This window comes from Phyllobates terribilis, unplaced genomic scaffold, assembly GCF_046119375.1.
Source record: "Phyllobates terribilis strain yellow unplaced genomic scaffold, ASM4611937v1 Scaffold_10__3_contigs__length_209671492, whole genome shotgun sequence".
NCBI classification, from domain to species: Eukaryota; Metazoa; Chordata; class Amphibia; order Anura; family Dendrobatidae; genus Phyllobates; species Phyllobates terribilis.
In genome coordinates this window covers 68,791,385-68,811,490 of record NW_027362770.1, presented here as the reverse complement: position 1 = coordinate 68,811,490, position 20,106 = coordinate 68,791,385, and the positions used below count along the sequence as shown (strand labels likewise).

At 44.6% G+C, this 20,106-nt stretch overlaps 1 protein-coding gene across 1 annotated transcript in view; it reads left to right on the top strand.

The window, feature by feature from the left end:
• Positions 1-11,894: 11,894 nt before the first annotated feature.
• Positions 11,895-20,106, top strand: part of CTNNA1 (catenin alpha 1) — an 80,400-nt gene continuing 72,188 nt past the window's right edge. Inside the window, exon 1 of the mRNA XM_073649567.1 lies at positions 11,895-12,052. The gene's annotated coding sequence lies outside the window, so the exon portion shown is untranslated. The remainder of the gene's footprint in view (positions 12,053-20,106) is intronic.

Genomic DNA, 20,106 nt, shown 5'->3' with positions numbered 1-20,106 from the left:
CTCCCTTAGGAGCAATCTCGCCCTTCCCTACTGAAGTCTAATGGATGCAAATGAGTGGGTCCCGGGTAGTACTCCATCCTTACCTGAGAGTGAGATACCACACCACTGGGTGAGATGCAATACCTCTGTGGCGACTGAACCCTCAGGGGCGCCACATTTGCGTCGTATTTGTGTTTTTGATGGCAAAATAGAATGGGATCCTTTTTTTTCACAGAACTTTATGTACAGTACAGACCAAATGTTTGGACACACCTTCTCATTTAAAGATTTTTCTGTATTTTCATGACTATGAAAATTGTACATTCACACTGAAGGCATCAAAACTATGGATTAACACATGTGGAATTATATACTTAACAAAAAAGTGTGAAACAACTGAAAATATGTCTTATATTCTAGGTCCTTCAAAGTAGCCACCTTTTTGCTTTGATGACTGCTTTGCACACTCTTGGCATTCTCTTGATGAGCTTCAAGAGGTAGTCACCGGAAATGGCCTTCCAACAATCTTGAAGGAGTTCCCAGAGATGCTTAGCACTTGTTGGCCCTTTTGCCTTCACTCTGCGGTCCAGCTCACCCCAAACCATCTCGATTGGATTCAGGTCTGGTGACTGTGGAGGCCAGGTCATCTGGCGTAGCACCCCATCACTCCCCCTCTTGGTCAAATAGCCCTTACACAGCCTGGAGGTGTATTTGGGGTCATGGTCCTGTTGAAAAATAAATGATGGTCCAATTAAACGCAAACCGGATGGAATAGCATGCCGCTGCAAGATGCTGTGGTAACCATGCTGGTTCAGTATGCCTTCAATTTTGAATAAATCCCCAACAGTGTAACCAGCAAAGCACCATCACACCTCCTCCTCCATGCTTCACGGTGGGAACCAGGCATGTAGAGTCCATCCGTTCACCTTTTCTGCGTCGCACAGACACGGTGGTTGGAACCAAAGATCTAAAATTTGGACTCATCAGACCAAAGCACAGATTTCCACTGGTCTAATGTCCATTCCTTGTGTTCTTTAGCCCAAACAAGTCTCTTCTGCTTGTTGCCTGTCCTTAGCAGTGGTTTCTAGCAGCTATTTTACCATGAAGGCCTGCTGCACAAAGTCTCCTCTTAACAGTTGTTGAAGAGATGTGTCTGCTGCTAGACCTCTGTTTGGCATTGACCTGGTCTCTAATCTGAGCTGCTGTTAACCTGCGATTTCTGAGGCTGGTGACTCGAATAAACTTATCCTCAGAAGCAGAGGTGACTCTTGGTCTTCCTTTCCTAGGGCAGTCATCATGTGAGCCAATTTCTTTGTAGCGCTTGATGGTTTTTGCAACTGCACTTGGGGACACTTTCAAAGTTTTCCCAATTTTTCGCACTGACTGACCTTGATTTCTTAAAGTAATGATGGCCACTCGTTTTTCTTTACTTAGAATTTGTATTATGGCAAGAAAAAAGCAGCTAACAGTCTATTCAGTAGGACTATCAGCTGTGTATCCACCAGACTTCTGCACAACACAACTGATGGTCCCAACCCCATTTATAAGGCAAGAAATCCCACTTATTAAACCTGACAGGGCACACCTGTGAAGTGAAAACCATTTCCGGTGACTACCTCTTGAAGCTCATCAAGAGAATGCCAAGAGTGTGCAAAGCAGTCATCAAAGCAAAAGGTGGCTAATTTAAAGAACCTAGAATATAAGACATATTTTCAGTTGTTTCACACTTTTTTGTTAAGTATATAATTCCACATGTGTTAATTCATAGTTTTGATGCCTTCAATATGAATGTACAATTTTCATAGTCAAGAAAATACAGAAAAATCTTTAAATGAGAAGGTGTGTCCAAACTTTTGGTCTGTACTGTACATCTATATATATATAATCGTCTTATCCCGTCTGTCTGTCTGTCTGTCTTTCTGTCTGTCCTGGAAATCCCGCGTCGCTCATTGGTCCGGCAGCGGCCAATCAGTGCCGCGGGATTGCTGAAAAAAAGATGGCGGCCGTCAGCGGCTCATCTGCGGGACGGAGATGCAGCCGGGAGATGACCGGCGCGAGGCGCTCATCTCCCGGCCGTTAGCAGCAGAAGGACCCCGACCGCCACCGCTGACCTCCATGCGGAAGGGAGGACCGGGGAGCGGCGCTGCGGGTCGGGATACTTCTGCTGCGAGCGGCCGCTCATCTCCCAGCTGCTCGCAGCGGAAGTACCCGCACAGGCAGCGGCGCTGACATCCATGCGGAAGGGAGGACTGGGGAGCGCCGCTGCGGGTCGGGATACTTCTGCTGCGAGCAGTCGCTCATCTCCCGGCTTCTCGCAGCGGAAGTAGCCGCACAGGCAGCGGCGCTCCCCGGTCCTCACCAATACGATTCGCTGATTGGTCGCGGGCGGAGAGCGCGACCAATCAGTGATGTTGGCGCTAAAGTTAAACACCGCTCTGCTGATTGGTCGCGGCCGCTGCCCGCGACCAATGACCGATTTGGGCGCCACATTTAAATAGCGGCCGCAACCAATCACCGATCTTGGAGCCACATTTAAACACTTCTGTGCTGATTGGTCGCGGACGCTGCCCGCGACTAATCAGCGAGATTGGCGCCAAATTTAAACAACGCTCTGCTGATTGTGGCGGCTGACAGCCGCGACCAATCAGCGAGATTGGCGCCAAATTTAAACAACGTTCTGCTGATTGGTCGCTGACTCCATCCGCGACCAATCAGCGAGATTGGCGCCAAATTTAAACAACGCTCTGCTGATCGTGGCGGCTGATAGCCGCGACCAATCAGCGAGATTGGCGCCAAATTTAAACAACGTTCTGCTGATTGCGCCCTGTCGGCCGCATACATATTCTAGAATGCCCGATGCATTAGAATCGGGCCACCATCTAGTGCCTTAATAAAGACAGAAGGACAGTGAAAAAAACGCAGCTAAAACCGCATGAAAACCTGCTTTTTTGACGCAGCTGTTTTCCTGCCAGAGAAAAGTTGTTAGCAGATTTGGAGCAGATTTAGCTCCAGAAAAAAAACACAACGTGTGTGAACATAGCTTATAACTTCCTAACAACAAAAAAAATTGGTTCCAAAATTGTGCTGATGTAAAGTAGACATGTGGGAAATGTTGTTTATTAACTATTTTGTATGACACACCTTCTCATTTAAAATTTTTTCTGTATTTTCATGACTATGAAAATTGTACATTCACACTGAAGGCATCAAAACTATGAATTAACACATGTGGAATTATATACTTAACAAAAAAGTGTGAAACAACTGAAAATATGTCTTATATTCTAGGTTCTTCAAAGTAGCCACCTTTTGCTTTGATGACTGCTTTGCACACTCTTGGCATTCTCTTGATGAGCTTCAAGAGGTAGTCACCGGAAATGGTCTTCCAACAATCTTGAAGGAGTTCCCAGCGAAGCTTAGCACTTGTTGGCCCTTTTGCCTTCACTCTGCAGTCCAGCTCACCCCAAACCATCTCGATTGGGTTCAGGTTTGATGACTGTGGAGGCCAGGTCATCTGGCGTAGCACCCTTTCACTCTCCTTCTTGGTCAAATAGCCCTTACACAGTCTGGAGGTGTGTGTAGAGTTCATCCGTTCACCTTTTCTGCGTCGCACAAAGACACGGTGGTTGGAACCAAAGATCTCAAATTTGGACTCATCAGACCAAAGCACAGATTTCCACTGGTCTAATGTCCATTCCTTGTGTTCTTTAGCCCAAACAAGTCTCTTCTGCTTGTTGCCTGTCCTTAGCAGTGGTTTCCTAGCAGCTATTTTATCATGAAGGCCTGCTGCACAAAGTCTCTTCTTAACAGTTGTTGAAGAGATGTGTCTGCTGCTAGAACTCTGTGTGGCATTGACCTGGTCTTTAATCTGAGCTGCTGTTAACCTGCGATTTCTGAGGCTGGTGATTCGGATAAACTTATCCTCAGAAGCAGAGGTGACTCTTGGTCTTCCTTTCCTGGGGTGGTCCTCATGTGAACCAGTTTCTTTGTAGCGCTTAATGGTTTTGCAACTGCACTTGGGGACACTTTCAAAGTTTGCTCAATTTTTCGGACTGACTGACCTTCATTTCTTAAAGTAATGATGGCCACTCATTTTTCTTTACTTAGCTGCTTTTTTCTTGCTATAATACAAATTCTAACAGTCTATTCAGTAGGACTATCAGCTGTGTATCCACCAGACTTCTGCACAACACAACTGATGGTCCCAACCCTATTTATAAGGCAAGAAATCTCACTTATTAAACCTGACAGGGCACACCTGTGAAGTGAAAACCATTTCCGGTGACTACCACTTTAAGCTCATCAAGAGAATGCCAAGAGTGTGCAAAGCAATCATCAAAGCAAAAGGTGGCTACTTTGAAGAACCTAGAATATAAGACATATTTTCAGTTGTTTCACACTTTTTTGTTAAGTATATAATTCCACATGTGTTAATTCATAGTTTTGATGCCTTCAGTGTGAATGTACAATTTTCATAGTCATGAAAATACAGAAAAATCTTTAAATGAGAAGATGTGTCCAATCTTTTGGTCTGTACTGTATCTCTAATTTAAGGCCATGAAAATTCAAATTTTCAAAATTTTCAACAAATTTCCGATGTTTTCACAAACAAACGCAAGTCATATCAAAGAAATGTTACCACTATCATGAAGTACAATATGTCACGAAAAAACAATCTCAGAATCAGGGGGATCCGTTGAAGCGTTCCAGAGTTATTACCTCAAAAATGGACAGTGGTCAGAATTGTAAAAATTGGCCCGGTCATTAACGTGCAAACAGCCTTCGTGGGTAAAGGGGTTAAGTAAGCATCAGGGTACCACTGGGTCTGAACCTCAGAAGGGAGATCATGCTGCATTACTAGCTTACTCAAATAGGATTTATTGCTGTTTTTATCCACAACTTCTGTTTTTAATTGCATTTGATGTTTTTTTTGTTTTTTTGCTCCTTTTGTGTTGTTCATTCATCACACATCATGCTTTCAACAGGTTTTCCACATTTAACCACCAGTAATTAATCACTAATTGCGCACCCTATAAAAGTTCCTTCCTTTTGTCAGAATTATGTTTAAACCAAGTTTAAGAATGCTCTTGTGTTCAAAATGCGTCTGGTTCTTCTACTTTTTTTTGCCTTATGTCCCCCCTACCATCTAGAATTTTTGATGTTTTTTTGTCCTAATTCTTGAGGTTTGCAATTTTTAAGTTTCTGAAATAAAGACTTCATAATTTTATCTGCACCATCTTGATTCATGGATCAGAAGCTGGATCACATTCCTCTCTTTCTCAATATCAATTCAAACACTGATTTCTCAATAATGGACTTGCCATGTAAGGCTATGTGCACACGGTGCGTTTTTGGGGCGTTTTCTCTGCGCAAAAATGGGCCAAAAACGCATTGTAAATTGTAATCCTTATTCCAGCATTTCCTATTTGGAAGATCTGTGCACATGATCAGGAATTTTCCTGAGAGGATTTAATGTGCGTTTAAATATGCAGCATGTCCATTCTTTGTGCGGATTTGCCAGCTTTTTTAATATACAATGCATTGGAAAACACGCATGGCAAATACGCAGGCAAAAATGCACCAAAAAACGCATCAAAAACGCGTGGAATTTCCGCAGTGTTTTTGCTGCCAAGAGGTGCAGAACGTTGCCGAAGCGCTGCAGAAATTTCTGCAAGCAAATACTGATCGTGCGCACATAACCTAAAAGTATTGCTGGACTCGTCTTTGATAGTGCTACACAAGGATTAATTTCTGTAGATATATTCTCTTTAATTTTTTTTTTCATATATAGTGATGAAAAAAATGGATCCATCATGCTACAATCTAAATTCCATTTTTTCGAGCTGCAATTAGAAGCCCCCGTCAAGAGGCAACAATGTAGAGTAAAATTACAAAAGAAGGCTTATAGTATTTAGTCTAGCCAAAAATGTCAATAAAATCTTATACACTAAGGAGACTCTAGAGCTATAAATAATACAAAAAGCCTTTACCATAAAATTAAACTAGAGACAATCTCTTCTCAGGGCCCTAAAATGAACATCCTTAAAAGGAATCTGTCAGTAGGATCGTCCTTCCTAAGCCGTCTAAGTGGGCATGTATGTCATAGGAAGCTGAATAAATGATACCTTGATATCTGCGATCCATTGTATCATTCCAGAGAAATCCACATTAAAGGGAATCTGTCAGCAGATTTTTGCTATGTAATCTGACAGTACAATGAGGTAGGGGTTGAGACCCTGAATCTAATGATGTATCAATTAGTTTACTGGGGGGCAGCAGTTGTGACAAAATCAAACTTTTCTCTGCTGCAAACTGAGCAGAGCTTGTAATGTGAAGCCGTCCCCACACCACTGAGTCACTGCTTTCTGTGTACAATGTATAGGGACAGGGAGCTGCTAATCACTGCTGGGGACCTGGCTGGACCACTGGGCACGCAACAGCTAGTCAGATAGTGATAATCTCCTGCTGATTAAACACTGAATTTATTGAAACAGAAACACACAGCCTAGTAAATGAAATATCCCTGGAATCAGGGCTTTAGCTCCTACACCATGCTGCTCTCATATTACATGGCTGAAACCTGACAGATTCCCTTTAAGAACTATTTGCTGGACATAGATGCCCCTGAGAATCTGCCTTCAAAGCTTACTTTAAATAGGATCATTACCAGTGTTTAATGGCCGCTCTCCTGATCTTGCTGCAGAGCTGTGTGTGATTATAATTCCCCATTCACACGTTCAGTATTTACATCAGTAGTTGTAAGCATAGACCAGGAAAGGAACACATCACCACTTCTGCATTTTTCATCCACTTCTGATTTTGGCTTACAAATACTGATTTAAAAAACTCACCAAATACTGAACTGAATGTGGCCTTATAGGGCAGGGACACACTGCCGTATGACTTGTGCGATGATTGCACATCGCACTGAATGGACTGGCCCGACACCTCTCCTGACCTGAGCATGACAGCATGATGGATTTCTATGCAGCTGTCAAGCTCAAGTCAGGAGATATGCCAGCCAGTATGTGGTTTATGATGCGATCCTCGCAAGAGAAATGCGGCAGTGTGTCTCTGCCCTTAAGTGCAGGTTCTTCTCAGTGCTTCAGCTTCCATCTCACAGGCAGACAGGGTCGCAACAGAACAGAGCTGTGAGAGCTGCAACATATGTGTTTGTTATGAGACAAAGTTCAGTTCTACTGTCCTGTGTTACGTCTCACCCTGGTAATGCCACTTTCATTTACAATAAGCTCTGCAGAAGGATTCTTGCAGAAATCTGTGTCCGGCCCATAGTCCTGAAATGTTCATTTACATAACATGAATTTCTCTGGAATAAGATATCGGATCACAGATATCAAGGTATCATTTTACTCAGCTTCCTATGACCTGCATGCCCATATAGACGGCTTAGGAGGGTTGATCCTTCTAACAGATTCCCTTTAACCCTTCACAACCTTGAGATTTTCCGTATTTTGCTCCCCTTCTTCCGAGAGCCATAACTGTTTTTATTTTTCCATCAATCTGGCCATGTGAGGGCTTGTTTTTTACGAGGCGAGTTGTACTTTGAATGACACCTTTGATTTTACCATATCGTGTAGTGGAAAACGGGAGAAAAATTCCAAGGGTGGTGAAATTGCAAAAAAAGTGCAATTCCACAATTGTTTTTGGGTTTTCTATTAATCATGTTCACTAAATGCCAAAACTGACCTGCCATTATGATTCTCCAGGTCATTGTGAGTTCACAGATACCAAACATGTATAGGTTATTTTTTAAGTGGTGAAAAAAAAATCAGTTTGTAAGAAAAAAAAACATGGCGCCATTTTCCAAGACCCGTAGTATCTTGATTTTTCGGGATCTTGAGTTGGGTGAAAGCTTATTTTTTGTGCCCTGAGCTGACGTTTTGATACCATTTCATGGTAGATACGATGTTTTGATCACCTTTTATTGCAATGTTGCGACGACAAAAAAAAAAAAAAAAAAAAAAAAAGAATTCTGGTGTTTTGATTTTTTTTCGCATTACGCCTTTTACTGATTGGATTAGTTCTCTTTATATTTTGATAGACTGCATAAAAAGAAAAGCAGCTATACCGAATATGATTATTTTTTGTTTTATTTTGAATGGGGCAAAAGGGAGGTGATTTGAACTTTTATATTTTTTAAATATTATTTAAAACATTTTTGTCTATTTTTTACTTACTTCAATAATCTATTTATGAGACGTGAAGCTGAGATCTTCCTATTGCTTGTGCTACACATACGAGGGCTGCAGCCCTGCTTTGTGTAGAAAAAAATCATCATCTCCTATGAACGCAAGTGTTCATAGGACATCTGCAATGACAAGCCCAGGTGGTCTTCTGCAGACCCTTGGCAGTCATGCCAACCCATCGGCACCCTGCAATCATGTGACAGGGGCGCAGACGGGCGGGATTTATGATGTGCTTCCGGCGTGCTCGTGTTAAATCCCTCTGTCAGTGATTGACAGTGGCATTTAACATGTTAACAGCCGTTGGTAGATCGCAATTTAACCCACGGCAGTTAGGAACACATGACAGCTAAACAAATCAGCTTTCATGTGCCAGGAAAGATGCGGGGTCAGCGCCAGAACCTGCATCAAAGGGAGGAACATGACCTATGACATACCTATATGTCATAAGTCATGAAGGGTTTAAAGGGGTTGTCCATTACTCAGACAACCCTCACTCAATCAGCATGTGTACCCTAGTAAAATAACACATACTTACATCTAGTAACAACAACATGTTCCTGGCTATTAATACCAGCTCACAGCTGTTTGGTTAGTTGCTACGTCCCCACGATCAGCAACTAGCAGTACTTTGGACGCAGCATATTTTCGCTGCATCCAAAACGCTGTGTTCTAATGCTGCACTGCATTAGAAACCACATCTAATGACATATCAATCGGTCAAAATTTGCAGCGGAGACTAGCGTCTCTGCTACAGAAATTGACATTCTTTGGGTGAGTTTGGGTACGTGCCCATCAGGTCTGTGGAGTCGGTAAGCCAAACCTCCGACTCCTCAATTTCCATGACACCGACTCCTTCATACGCGGCTCATGTTTAAGTGATAAATAGACTGTAGCTCAGATTCATCTCAGCTAAAAATCTAGACCCTTAGATCAGGAATAAGACATTTCATAACTTTCCCAAATTCTTAAGAAAAAATATTCCCTGCATTGAACTACACTACCCAATGTATTATATACAACCCCTGGCAAAAATTATGGAATCACCGGGCGCGGAGGATGTTCATTCAGTTGTTTAATGTTGCTGAAAAAAAGCAGATCACAGACATGGCACAAAACTAAAGTCATTTCAAACAGCAACTTTAGGGCTTTAAGAAACACTAAAAGAAATCAAGATTAAAAATGTGGTACTCAGTAAGGGTAATTTTTTTCAAACCAAGCAGAGGGAAAAAATTATTGAATCACTCAATTCTGAGGAAAAAATTATGGAATCACCCTGTAAATTATCATTTACAAAACTAACACCTGCATCAAATTACATCTGCTCGTTAGTCTGCATCTAAAAAGGAGTGATCACACCTTGAAGAGCTGTTGCACCAAGTGGACTGACATGAATCATGGCTCCAACACGAGAGATGTCAATTGAAACAAAGGAGAGGATTATCAAACTCTTAAAAGAAGGTAAATCATCACGCAATGTTGCAAAAGATGTTGGTTGTTCACAGTCAGCTGTGTCTAAAATCTGGACCAAATACAAACAACATGGGAAGGTTGTTAAAGGCAAACATACTAGTAGACCAAGGAAGACATCAAAGCGTCAAGACGGAAACTTAAAGCAATAGGTCAACAAAACAGGAAATGCACAACAAAACAAATGAGGAACGAATGGGAGGAAACTGGAGTCAATGTCTGTGACCGAACTGTAAGAAACCACCTAAAGGAAATGGGATTTACATACAGAAAAGCCAAACAAAAGCCATCATTAACACATAAACAGAAAAAACAAGGTTACAATGGGCTAAGGAAAAGCAATCGTGGACTGTGGATGACTGGATGAAAGTCATATTCAGTGATGAATTGCGAATCTGTATTGGGAAAGGTGATGATACTGGAACTTTTGTTTGGTGGCGTTCCAATGAGATTTATAAAGATGACTGCATGAAGAGAACATGCAAATTTCCACAGTCATTGATGCTATGGGGCTGCATGTCAGGTAAAGGCACTGGGGAGATGGCTGTCATTACATCTTCAATAAATGCCCAAGTTTACATTGATATTTTGGACAGTTTTCTTATCCCATCAATTGAAAGGATGTTTGGGGATGATGACATCATTTTTCAAGATGATAATGCATCCTGCCATAGAGCAAAAACTGTGAAAACATTCCTTGAAAGAAGACACATAAGGTCACTGTCATGGCCTGCAAATAGTCCGGATCTCAATCCAATTGAAAATCTTTGGTGGAAGTTGAAGAAAATGGTCCATGACAAGGCTCCAACCTGCAAAGCTGATCTGGCAACAGCAATCAGAGAAAGTTGGAGCCAGATTGATGAAGAGTACTGTTTGTCACTCATTAAGTCCATGCCTCAGAGACTGCAAGCTGTTATTAAAGTCAGAGGTGGTGCAACAAAATATTAGTGATGTATTGGAGTGTTCTTTTGTGTTTGTGTTACGGATCAGGGTGGTGGAACCTCCATGCTGTGGTGCAAGGAGGGACCAGAGGGGCGTAACTAGGTATCAACTTGGACCGACCAAGGTCGTACGGCGGCTCAATCGACTCCGTGACCAGGGAAGGACCGAGCAGAGGGACCAGGTGCTACTCTGGGGACCGACCTTGTATGAGAGCAGGTGACTCCCACGGGTCAGAAGGCAGGGACTGACCGGTACAGCAGATGAGCACGGCAGGCAGGCTGACGGCAGCAAATATTATTATATCTGTGTTTTTGCTGCGGATTTGACTGAATCAGTTTAAGCCAATGGGTGAAAAACGCTGCAAGAACGCACAAAAAAAATTGACATGCTGCAGATTTAAAAGCAATGACAATACTAACAGGAAAACTGATCATGTGCACAGAACTTCAGGATTGTCATTGCATTAGCTGGCACATGGATTACCTAGCGTTTCTGGCCCATTTCTGCACGGAAACCCCCCGTGAAAAAACACTAAAAACGTACTATGTGCACACAGCCTTAGACTGGAAGCAGTGCGATTTCCATCTCATGCACACATTTGTTGGGTTTGTTCTTTATAATTGGAAAACTGCTGCGTTTTTTAAAGCTTCAGCACGTCAATTCTTTCACCCACGGAAACCAACGAGAACGTGAAAAAATGCTGCAAATATGTAAGGAATATTTGGTGAATAAAATTCAGTTTATTAAACTTGTACCATAGAGAAAGCACAAATGTAAACTGCACCCAAAACCGCTGAGAAACAGGCGGACGGAAAGCCTCAGCGTTTCTACTGATAAGAGAGCAAGTTTTGGCTGCAGAAAAAAAAATGCTGAGTGTGAACAGATCCCATTTGATGCGTTTTTTTTCTTCTTAGGCTATGTTCCCACGTAGCATAAAGTTTCCTTCGCTGCTTCTTTCTGCAGAAATTCGAATTGCTTTGCAAAATCTACCAAAGTGGACATGACTCCATGAGCGCTCGTCACCAAATGCTTTCATGGGCACAATCGAGGACCACAGGTCAAAAACTGCAAGGAAAACACTGTGTGAATGAAATCTTAGAAATAGTGTTTCTTCCATCTAAAAAATGAACAACGTTAAAACTGCTCTGTGTGTCGGGGCCACAGTCGGTGTACGGACCCGATGCCATGCCGGGAGCACTGCAGGCGCCCACACAGCCGCCCACGGACGTCCTGCACGAGCTGGGGACGGGACACAGCCCACGGCAGGTGAAGCGCCCACTCCTCCGCTCACATGACGCCTGTGGAATGAGCCCGCGCCCTGGGAGGAGTCTGCGCACAGGAACTGCCCGGCTCATCCTGTTTCCTACTAACAGTCCGCAGACCTGGGAGAAGTGGAATTTGCTTTGGGCTGTGGCCCCGCCGTCCTCTCTCCGTCAGTCGCTGAGGCCCCGCTGCAGGTGAGTCCCGTCAGGCGCTGCCAAGTTTTATAGAACTTCTGGAAGTTCTTGTGCGGAGTCACCTGAGTCGGCGGAGGGGTGGTTGTGCCATTAGGGAGCGAAGGACATTGTGCCCTGTCCCCCCCCTTCCACCCCCCCCTGTCCCCCCCTTCCACCCCCCCCTGTCCTGTCTCCGTGCCCCCCCTCCCCATCTCCGTGCCCCCCCTCCCCCGTCTCCGTGCCTCTCCCCCGTCTCCGTGCCTCTCCCCCCTCCCCTGTGCCTCTCCCCTCCCCCCCGTGCCTCTCCCCTCCCCCCGTGCCTCTCCTCTCCTCCCCCGTGCCTCTCCTCTCCCCCCCGTGCCTCTCCTCTCCCCCCCCCCGTGCCTCTCCTCTCCCCCCCCCGTGCCTCTCCTCTCCCCCCCCGTGCCTCTCCTCTCCCCCCCCGTGCCTCTCCTCCCATCCCTTCCCCCCCCGTGCCTCTCCTCCCATCCCCTCCCCCCCGTGCCTCTCCTCCCATCCCCTCCCCCCGTGCCTCTCCTCCCATCCCCTCCCCCCCGTGCCTCTCCTCCCATCCCCTCCCCCCCCGTGCCTCTCCTCCCATCCCCTCCCCCCCCGTGCCTCTCCTCCCATCCCCTCCCCCCCCGTGCCTCTCCTCCCATCCCCTCCCCCCCGTGCCTCTCCTCCCATCCCCTCCCCCCCGTGCCTCTCCTCCCATCCCCTCCCCCCCGTGCCTCTCCTCCCATCCCCTCCCCCCCGTGCCTCTCCTCCCATCCCCTCCCCCCCGTGCCTCTCCTCCCATCCCCTCCCCCCCCGTGCCTCTCCTCCCATCCCCTCCCCCCCCCGTGCCTCTCCTCCCATCCCCCCCCCCCCCGTGCCTCTCCTCCCATCCCCTCCCCCCCCGTGCCTCTCCTCCCATCCCCTCCCCCCCCGTGCCTCTCCTCCCATCCCCTCCCCCCCGTGCCTCTCCTCCCATCCCCTCCCCCCCCCGCCTCTCCTCCCATCCCCTCCCCCCCCGTGCCTCCCCTCCCCCCCGTGCCTCTCCTCCCATCCCCTCCCCCCCCCGTGCCTCCCCTCCCCCCCGTGCCTCTCCTCCCATCCCCTCCCCCCCCCGCATTAGTCCTAGGCAGGGATGCTCGCACCTTCCCGCACCACGCCATGTCCGCTCTGCTGGTTGGGGGTTTCCACTCACTGTCCGCATGGTGATCTTGTGTCACTTCGTCTTTCACTTCCTCCCATGTGACGCAGGTTGGTGCTGTCAGTCCTGCACTAGTCCTGTTCTCACAGCTGGAGGCTCCTGACTGCATTAGGTGCGGGCTCCTGTAGTCACAGTTTACAGGTCCCAGATCTACATAATCTATAGATAATAATCCATGGGGGAGAGCCTCATCCGAGTCACTTCTGTGGATCTGGGGCTTCTGTGATCTACAGCAGGAGTCCTGCAATAGTGAAGATGGTGTGCAAGCTAAGGCCGTGTTCACATGTGGAAAACGTCTGCGGCAGACAGGGTATGTTCACATGATCGGTATTGGCAGTGCTTTGAACACAGTATACGTTATGCTGCATCCAAAGTGCTGCACGCAGGTGAATCCACATGTGTTCATTGATCCATGCGTATTCCCCGCAATCAATACATTGTATTGATCTAATTTCTCTTGAGACGAGCGACTCCGCAAGAGAAATTGACACGCTGCGGTCTGTAAAAACTCGCCACCTACCCCTGTCCTCTGCTGATCCGCAGGTGCATGGAGACTCATAGTGGACATGGGATTTCTACAAATCCCATCCACTATGCTGTAACATCTGGCCGCTGCAGATTACAATCCGCAGCGATTACGGATCGTGTGCATGTACCCTAAGTGACAAGTGCACAATGAGTCTACAGACACAATCTGCTTGTGTTACTTGTTGATTTCATCCAACTCCATTACAAAACAATGAAACTCGTGTGGGGATGAGTGCGTGCCGCCGGTCGGAGGGGACGCAGAATTTCAGAGTAAATAAACCTTAATAGGCGCGGGGGACCAAGACCCTGCTGTAGACTAGTCGGACAGACGGAACCCTGGTGGCTTCTCCCTGCACGCTGTCTTGGAGTGACAGGTCTCTGCCTATACACATATGTAGACGTAGTCCTCATGTGACTCGTTTGTAATACACATGAGGTAAATGGCACTGACATTACATTTTTTTTTACGTATTCCTGAATTATCTGGTCTGTTTTGATCCTTCGCTCTACCTACCATTCCTCAGTGTACAGTCGTGGTTTTTGAGAATGATTGGTGATAAAATAAATTGATTATTTGTGGTTTAGCTGTTGTAATTAAGCCGAGCAAGTGTCATCTGCTGAAATGCAATATCTAAGACTACAGGTGTGGCCAAAAGTTTCGACACTGACACAAATTTTGGTTTTCACAGTTTTCTACTTCATTGTTTTTACATCTTGTAGTCAGATGTTTCTCTGGTTACTGAAGTACAATTATAAGCATTTCCATATGTTTTTACACTTTTATTGACAAATAGATCAAGTGTGTGGAAAGACTCAATATTTACAGAGTTGACCCTTATTTTTCAAAACTTCTGCAATTTGCCCTGGCATGGATATTTTCTTTTGGGTTTGGGCCAAATCCTGACTGTTGTCAGCCCATTCCTGTCTAATCAGTGCTTGGAGTTGATCACAATTTCTGTGTTTTTGTTTTCCTGGTTTTTGAGGCTTGACCACAGGTTCTCAATGGGATTGAGATCTAGGAGTTTCCTGGCCATTAACCCAAAGCTTCAATGTTTTGTTCATTGAGTCACTTAGTTATCACTTTTGCCTTGTGATTTGGTGCACCATCATGCTGGAAAAAACATTGATCATCATCACCAAATTGCTCCTGGGTGATTGTGAGAAGTTGCCCTTGGTGGATTTTTAGATGGCATTCTTTATTCATGGCAGTGTCTTTAGTCAAAATTGTGAGTGAGCCCATTCCCCTGGATAAAAGGCAACCCCAAGCAGTCTAAAAGGAGCTTCATTAGTAAAAAAAAAATACTTTGCAGGATGTCCAGGCATTGGACTGCAGAGAACTGGGGTAAAGTCATTTTCTTTGAAGCCTTCTTCAGACAGTTTGGGGCACCTGGAAGAATGATTGTTCTGAGAAGAGAAGGTGAGCGCTACTGTGAATCCTGTGTTATGCCAACAGTAAAGTATCCTGAGACCATTCATGTGTGGAGTTGCTTTTCATCCAAGTGAGTGGGCTCACTCACAACTCTGCGTAAGAACAATGCAATGACATCTAAACATCCTCCAAGAGCAACTTCTCCCAACAATCCAGGAATGATTTGGTGATGACAGAAGCAGATATCGAGCTGCCAGGGTAAATTGCACTAATGCATGTGTTTCCGCATGCGGACTGACTAGCACTTTCCAGGTGATAGCATCACTTGGAAAGTGCTTGACAACTAGGTCACACTATATAAATCCATGCAAAAGGCATGGATTTATATAGTGTGACCGTAAAAATAAAAAAATAAAGCTATACTTACCCCCAATCCCCCGCCGTGTGTGCTGTTGCGCTCGTCCTGGCTTCTTCCAGGTTGCCGGCATCTCGCGAGACAGCCTGCGGTCACATGACCGCGACGTCATCTCAGGTCCTGGAAGGTAAGCGCTGCAGGGGCCGCCGGACAGGTGAATATAAACTTTATTTATTATTTTATTCTTTTTTTTACAGGTACAATGGTACCCAGGTCTGGATGAGAGTCTTCTCTCCTCCAGAACTGGGTACCATCCGCACATAGAGACGCATAAAATCCGCTTGTCAAATGTACAGACACGGATTATATGCATCTCAATGCAAGTCAATGGCGGCGCTTCCGCAAAATGAATGAACATGCTGCGCATTTATTTGCGCTGCAGAAACGCTGCGGAAAAATCCGCAGCATGTGCATTGACATTGCGGAATGCCATTGGGGACCATGGGGTGCGGATTACCATGCGTTTTTGATGCGGAAATTCCGCAGCATAAACGCATGAAAAACGCATTGTGTGCACGCAGCCTAAAAACATATGAAATGGTAATTGTACCTCAGTAACTATAGAACAGGGGTGGGCAGTTAATTCCCAGGAAGCCACATGAGAGCTTGTGACTGTTGTGGAGGGATGAGCCTATTTTTTCCGCTTCTCCCTGGCAGGAAAAACACATGCGATTTTAACATGTGTTGTTCCCGCCAGGTAGAAGCGTTTGTCAAGCGTTTTTGCATGGGGGTTATCAAGCGCTTTTCAAGCGATTTTAGCATCACTTGGAAAAGTGCTTGACAACTTGATCACACTATGTAAATCCATGCAACCGCCATGGATTTATAGTAATGTGACCAAGTTACTTAAAAAAAAAAAAAAAGAATAAGACTGGTAAAAAATAAAAAAAAAAAGGATTATACTCACCTTCCGATGTCCTCCCGGTGTTTTCTCCGCTGCGTCCGGTGTCTTGGGCGGCTCGTAGTGGTGTGAAGGACCTGCGGTGACGTCATTGAGTCATGTGACAGGTCACATGACTCAATGATGTCATGCCAGGTCCTTCACAACACCGCGACCCATACAGCAGACCAGACGGAGGGGAGAAAACACTGGGAGGACATCGGAAGGTAAGTATAATCTTTTTTTTTTTTTTTTTTTTTACAGGTTCTATGGTACCCAGGTCTGGAGGAGAGTCTCCTCTTCTCCAGACCTGGGTACCATCCGCACATTGAATATGTGATATCCGCATGTGCAGATGCAGTGATGCTTATGTCATGCGGTCCAATGCAAGTCAATGGCGGCGATTATGCTGCGTGTCCGCAAAATTAATGGACACGCTGCGTATCTTTCCGCAATGATAATCCGCAGCTGAAATTTCCGCAGCATGTGCAAAGCACATGCGGATTATCATTGGGGACTATGGGGCAGGTATTGCCAAGCATTTTCGCTGCGGCAAAAACGCTTGAAAAATGCATAGTGGGCACACAGCCTAAAGTTTACAAGCTAATATTTCCACAATGGAAATGGACCTCTGATATGGGCATACAGGTGGTAGAAATGTAAATCCATACTTGCCTGCATGCCCCATATTAGAGGTTTGGTTGCTTTGAAATGTCTTTTTTATTAAATCTGTTTTCTTACACTGGTGGACGGGAAGAAATCCCTGCCTACTTAGTGAATTTCAATACCCCCCTCCTCCCCTGCAGCCTTCTCTTCCAGATCCCGCGCCTGTGCAAATCGCCTGTAACACAAGGCACTCTTTTTTTTTTTTTTTTTTTTCCTCCCCTCTATATTTTTTCTAGTAGTGATCTTGTGCGCAGGCGCCGGGGAGTCAATGTGACTTCCGCTGCAATGACTTCCGGGGTGCACAACAATAAGGTTTGCTCTCCACTTCCGACTGGCATCCTCATAGTTAGGAACCATATTGTATATATGTATACACGTAGGGAATATTGAAATTCACTAAGTAGGCTGGGATTTCTTCCCGGACCGCAAGCGTAAAAACAGATTTAATAAAAAGCAATTTCAACGCAACCAAACCTCTAATATGGGCCATACAGGTATGTATAGATTTACATTTCTATCACCTGTATGTCCATAGTAGGGGTCTGATAAGTGTCAGTGGGTGACAAGATTCCCTTTAAACTGGTGAGAGGACTTTAAGTGTCTGTCTACCAGGTTGTAGGATTCCATACACATTTTGCCTTGTTGATTTGTTAAAAAACAGAAACCATGATGCCTGTAGACTCATAATAGGTTCTGCTATCGAGTCCATCATTTTGCCGGAAAACATAGTGTGATGTATGCTAACAGAACGTTCAACATAGATGAATGTTGTTCTCTCTCAAATATTATTAGATGTTGTGAATTAATTTACATATGTGTCTCAAAAGTAGGACACAGTGTAAGGCCTTGTTTGCATATAGACGATTCCACACCCAATCTGAGCAGAATCCTGGAACCATTATGCTGGCAATGCAAGTGATTAAACTAGAGTATTTTAAACGGTTATTTCCAGTATTGCAAACTACACCCTATTAGTACAATAGGGTATAACTTACTGATCATAGGGGATCTGACCATCGAGACATCCATCAATTACAATATCATGAGTCTGGAACCACAAGAATGAGTTTGTAAATGTAGTTGTGTTGCAGATGCCCGACCCTCTCTCTATTGTAAAGGCTGTGTGCACATGTGTTTTTGCTGCATTTATTCAGTGCAGATTTGTCACAAAACCTGAAGGGTTTCCTGATCCCAGCAAAGTGAATAAGTTTCCTGGAGTCTCATGCAAACGTTGCTTATTTGTGACTTGCAGATTTGGTGCAGACATACCAGTGCTTCTCACTTAATTAGAATATCATCAAAAAGTTAATTTATTTCAGTTCTTCAATACAAAAAGTGAAACTCCTATATTATATAGAGTCATTACAAACAGAGTGATCTATTTCAAGATTATTTCTGGTAATGTTGATGATTATGGCTTACAGCCAATGAAAACCCAAAAGTCATTATTATCTTGTATCTAATTTAGTGAGAAGCACTTGTAAATCTGCAGAAAGTCAATTCTTTCAGTGTTTTTGCTGCAGATTTCACCCATATTAATGAGTGGGGAAAAGTCTGTAGCAAAACACGCTTTTTTGACGCTGCATTTTTCCTGCTATGAGATTCCAAAAGGGTGCAGAAATTTCTTCACTAAATACTTAACGTGTGCACATACCCTAAGAAAAAGCATAGTTCAGCTCTTGGCTATTCCCATAGTCATTGACAGGAGCGGAGATGAGGTAAGCGCAGGTTCAATCCTTTCAAAATTGTCTATGCAATGTTCTCATGGCTGCGAACCCCCTTTCTCAGGATCACTTCTGAACAAGTGGTCGGACTTCCAGCAATCAGTAAGTTATCCCCTGTTCTATGGATAGGGCATAACTTGCAACTTCTGGAATAACTGTTTAACCTCCATTAACAAGTTACGGAAAAAATCACCACTGAATAATGAACGAACTTAAGATTTTATAAACTGAAACATCTGGACCTTAACTCAACAGCCTCATAGACATAGTCTCTATATGTGCAATGCTGGTAGAGACTTGCAGCAGGAATTGCAGCGAAAGGTGGTCCTACAAAGTATTGACTCGGGGGCTGAATACAAATGCACGTCACAATTTTCAGATTATTTTTTTAATAATTAGAACACAATGTAACATTTCCTTTATACTTCACAAATACTTGCTCCTCTGTGTTGGTATATCGCATAAAATGTGGAAAAATTCACGGGGTATGAATACTTAATCAATGCACTGTTGAGTTCAGGTCAGGAGAAACCTGACCAGTCTGTTATTAGCGGTCCATGACGCTTCTATGTGTGAATGTAGCCATACACTGAATATGCGTTTGGTAAATCCACCATTTACATGCACTGTATGGCTGAGAAGCAAACAATCAGAAAATTCTAATGCTGTACGATGTACTTGTATATCTTGTCTGTCAAGTATGGATCCTGAGGAGGGTCTTTCCCTCAGGAAGAATTAGTAAGTGGTGACTTAATTCAGAATGGGATCAGCAATGCATTGCTTTTATTGTGAAATCAAAAAAGTTGTCTTCAGCAGCTTCTGGTCACCTTGAAACGAGGCGCCTGCTATTTATCTTACCCGGAAAAGTGAAGGATTGGTGGATCCGCAGCAGTGCTAATCTGTGGCAGAGGTCCCAAGATACGACAATTGAGCAGAGGCTGACACTCCCCAAGTGTTCTTATTACAATTGCTTATGGGAGTGAGCATTCAGCTACACCAGGAAATTCCACACAGTCTCCGTGCTGCTGCGCCATACCGTACATGCTGGGGATGTATTTCACTATTCTGGCATTTTGTTATTTTGTTACCCACATTATCTAATATGTTTGTACTATGATTATTTTTAAACATGCACTTAAAGGGTAAGCATACTTTAAGGGAACTTTTCACAATAAGCTGTCCTGTGTATGTACTTGAGGATTAACACTATATCTGCCCATCATATACCTTGTATCTTTAATTTTGACCAGGTTTCCCTTCTGCATGTCCTTTCTCTGAGGCTATGTACCCACGATCCA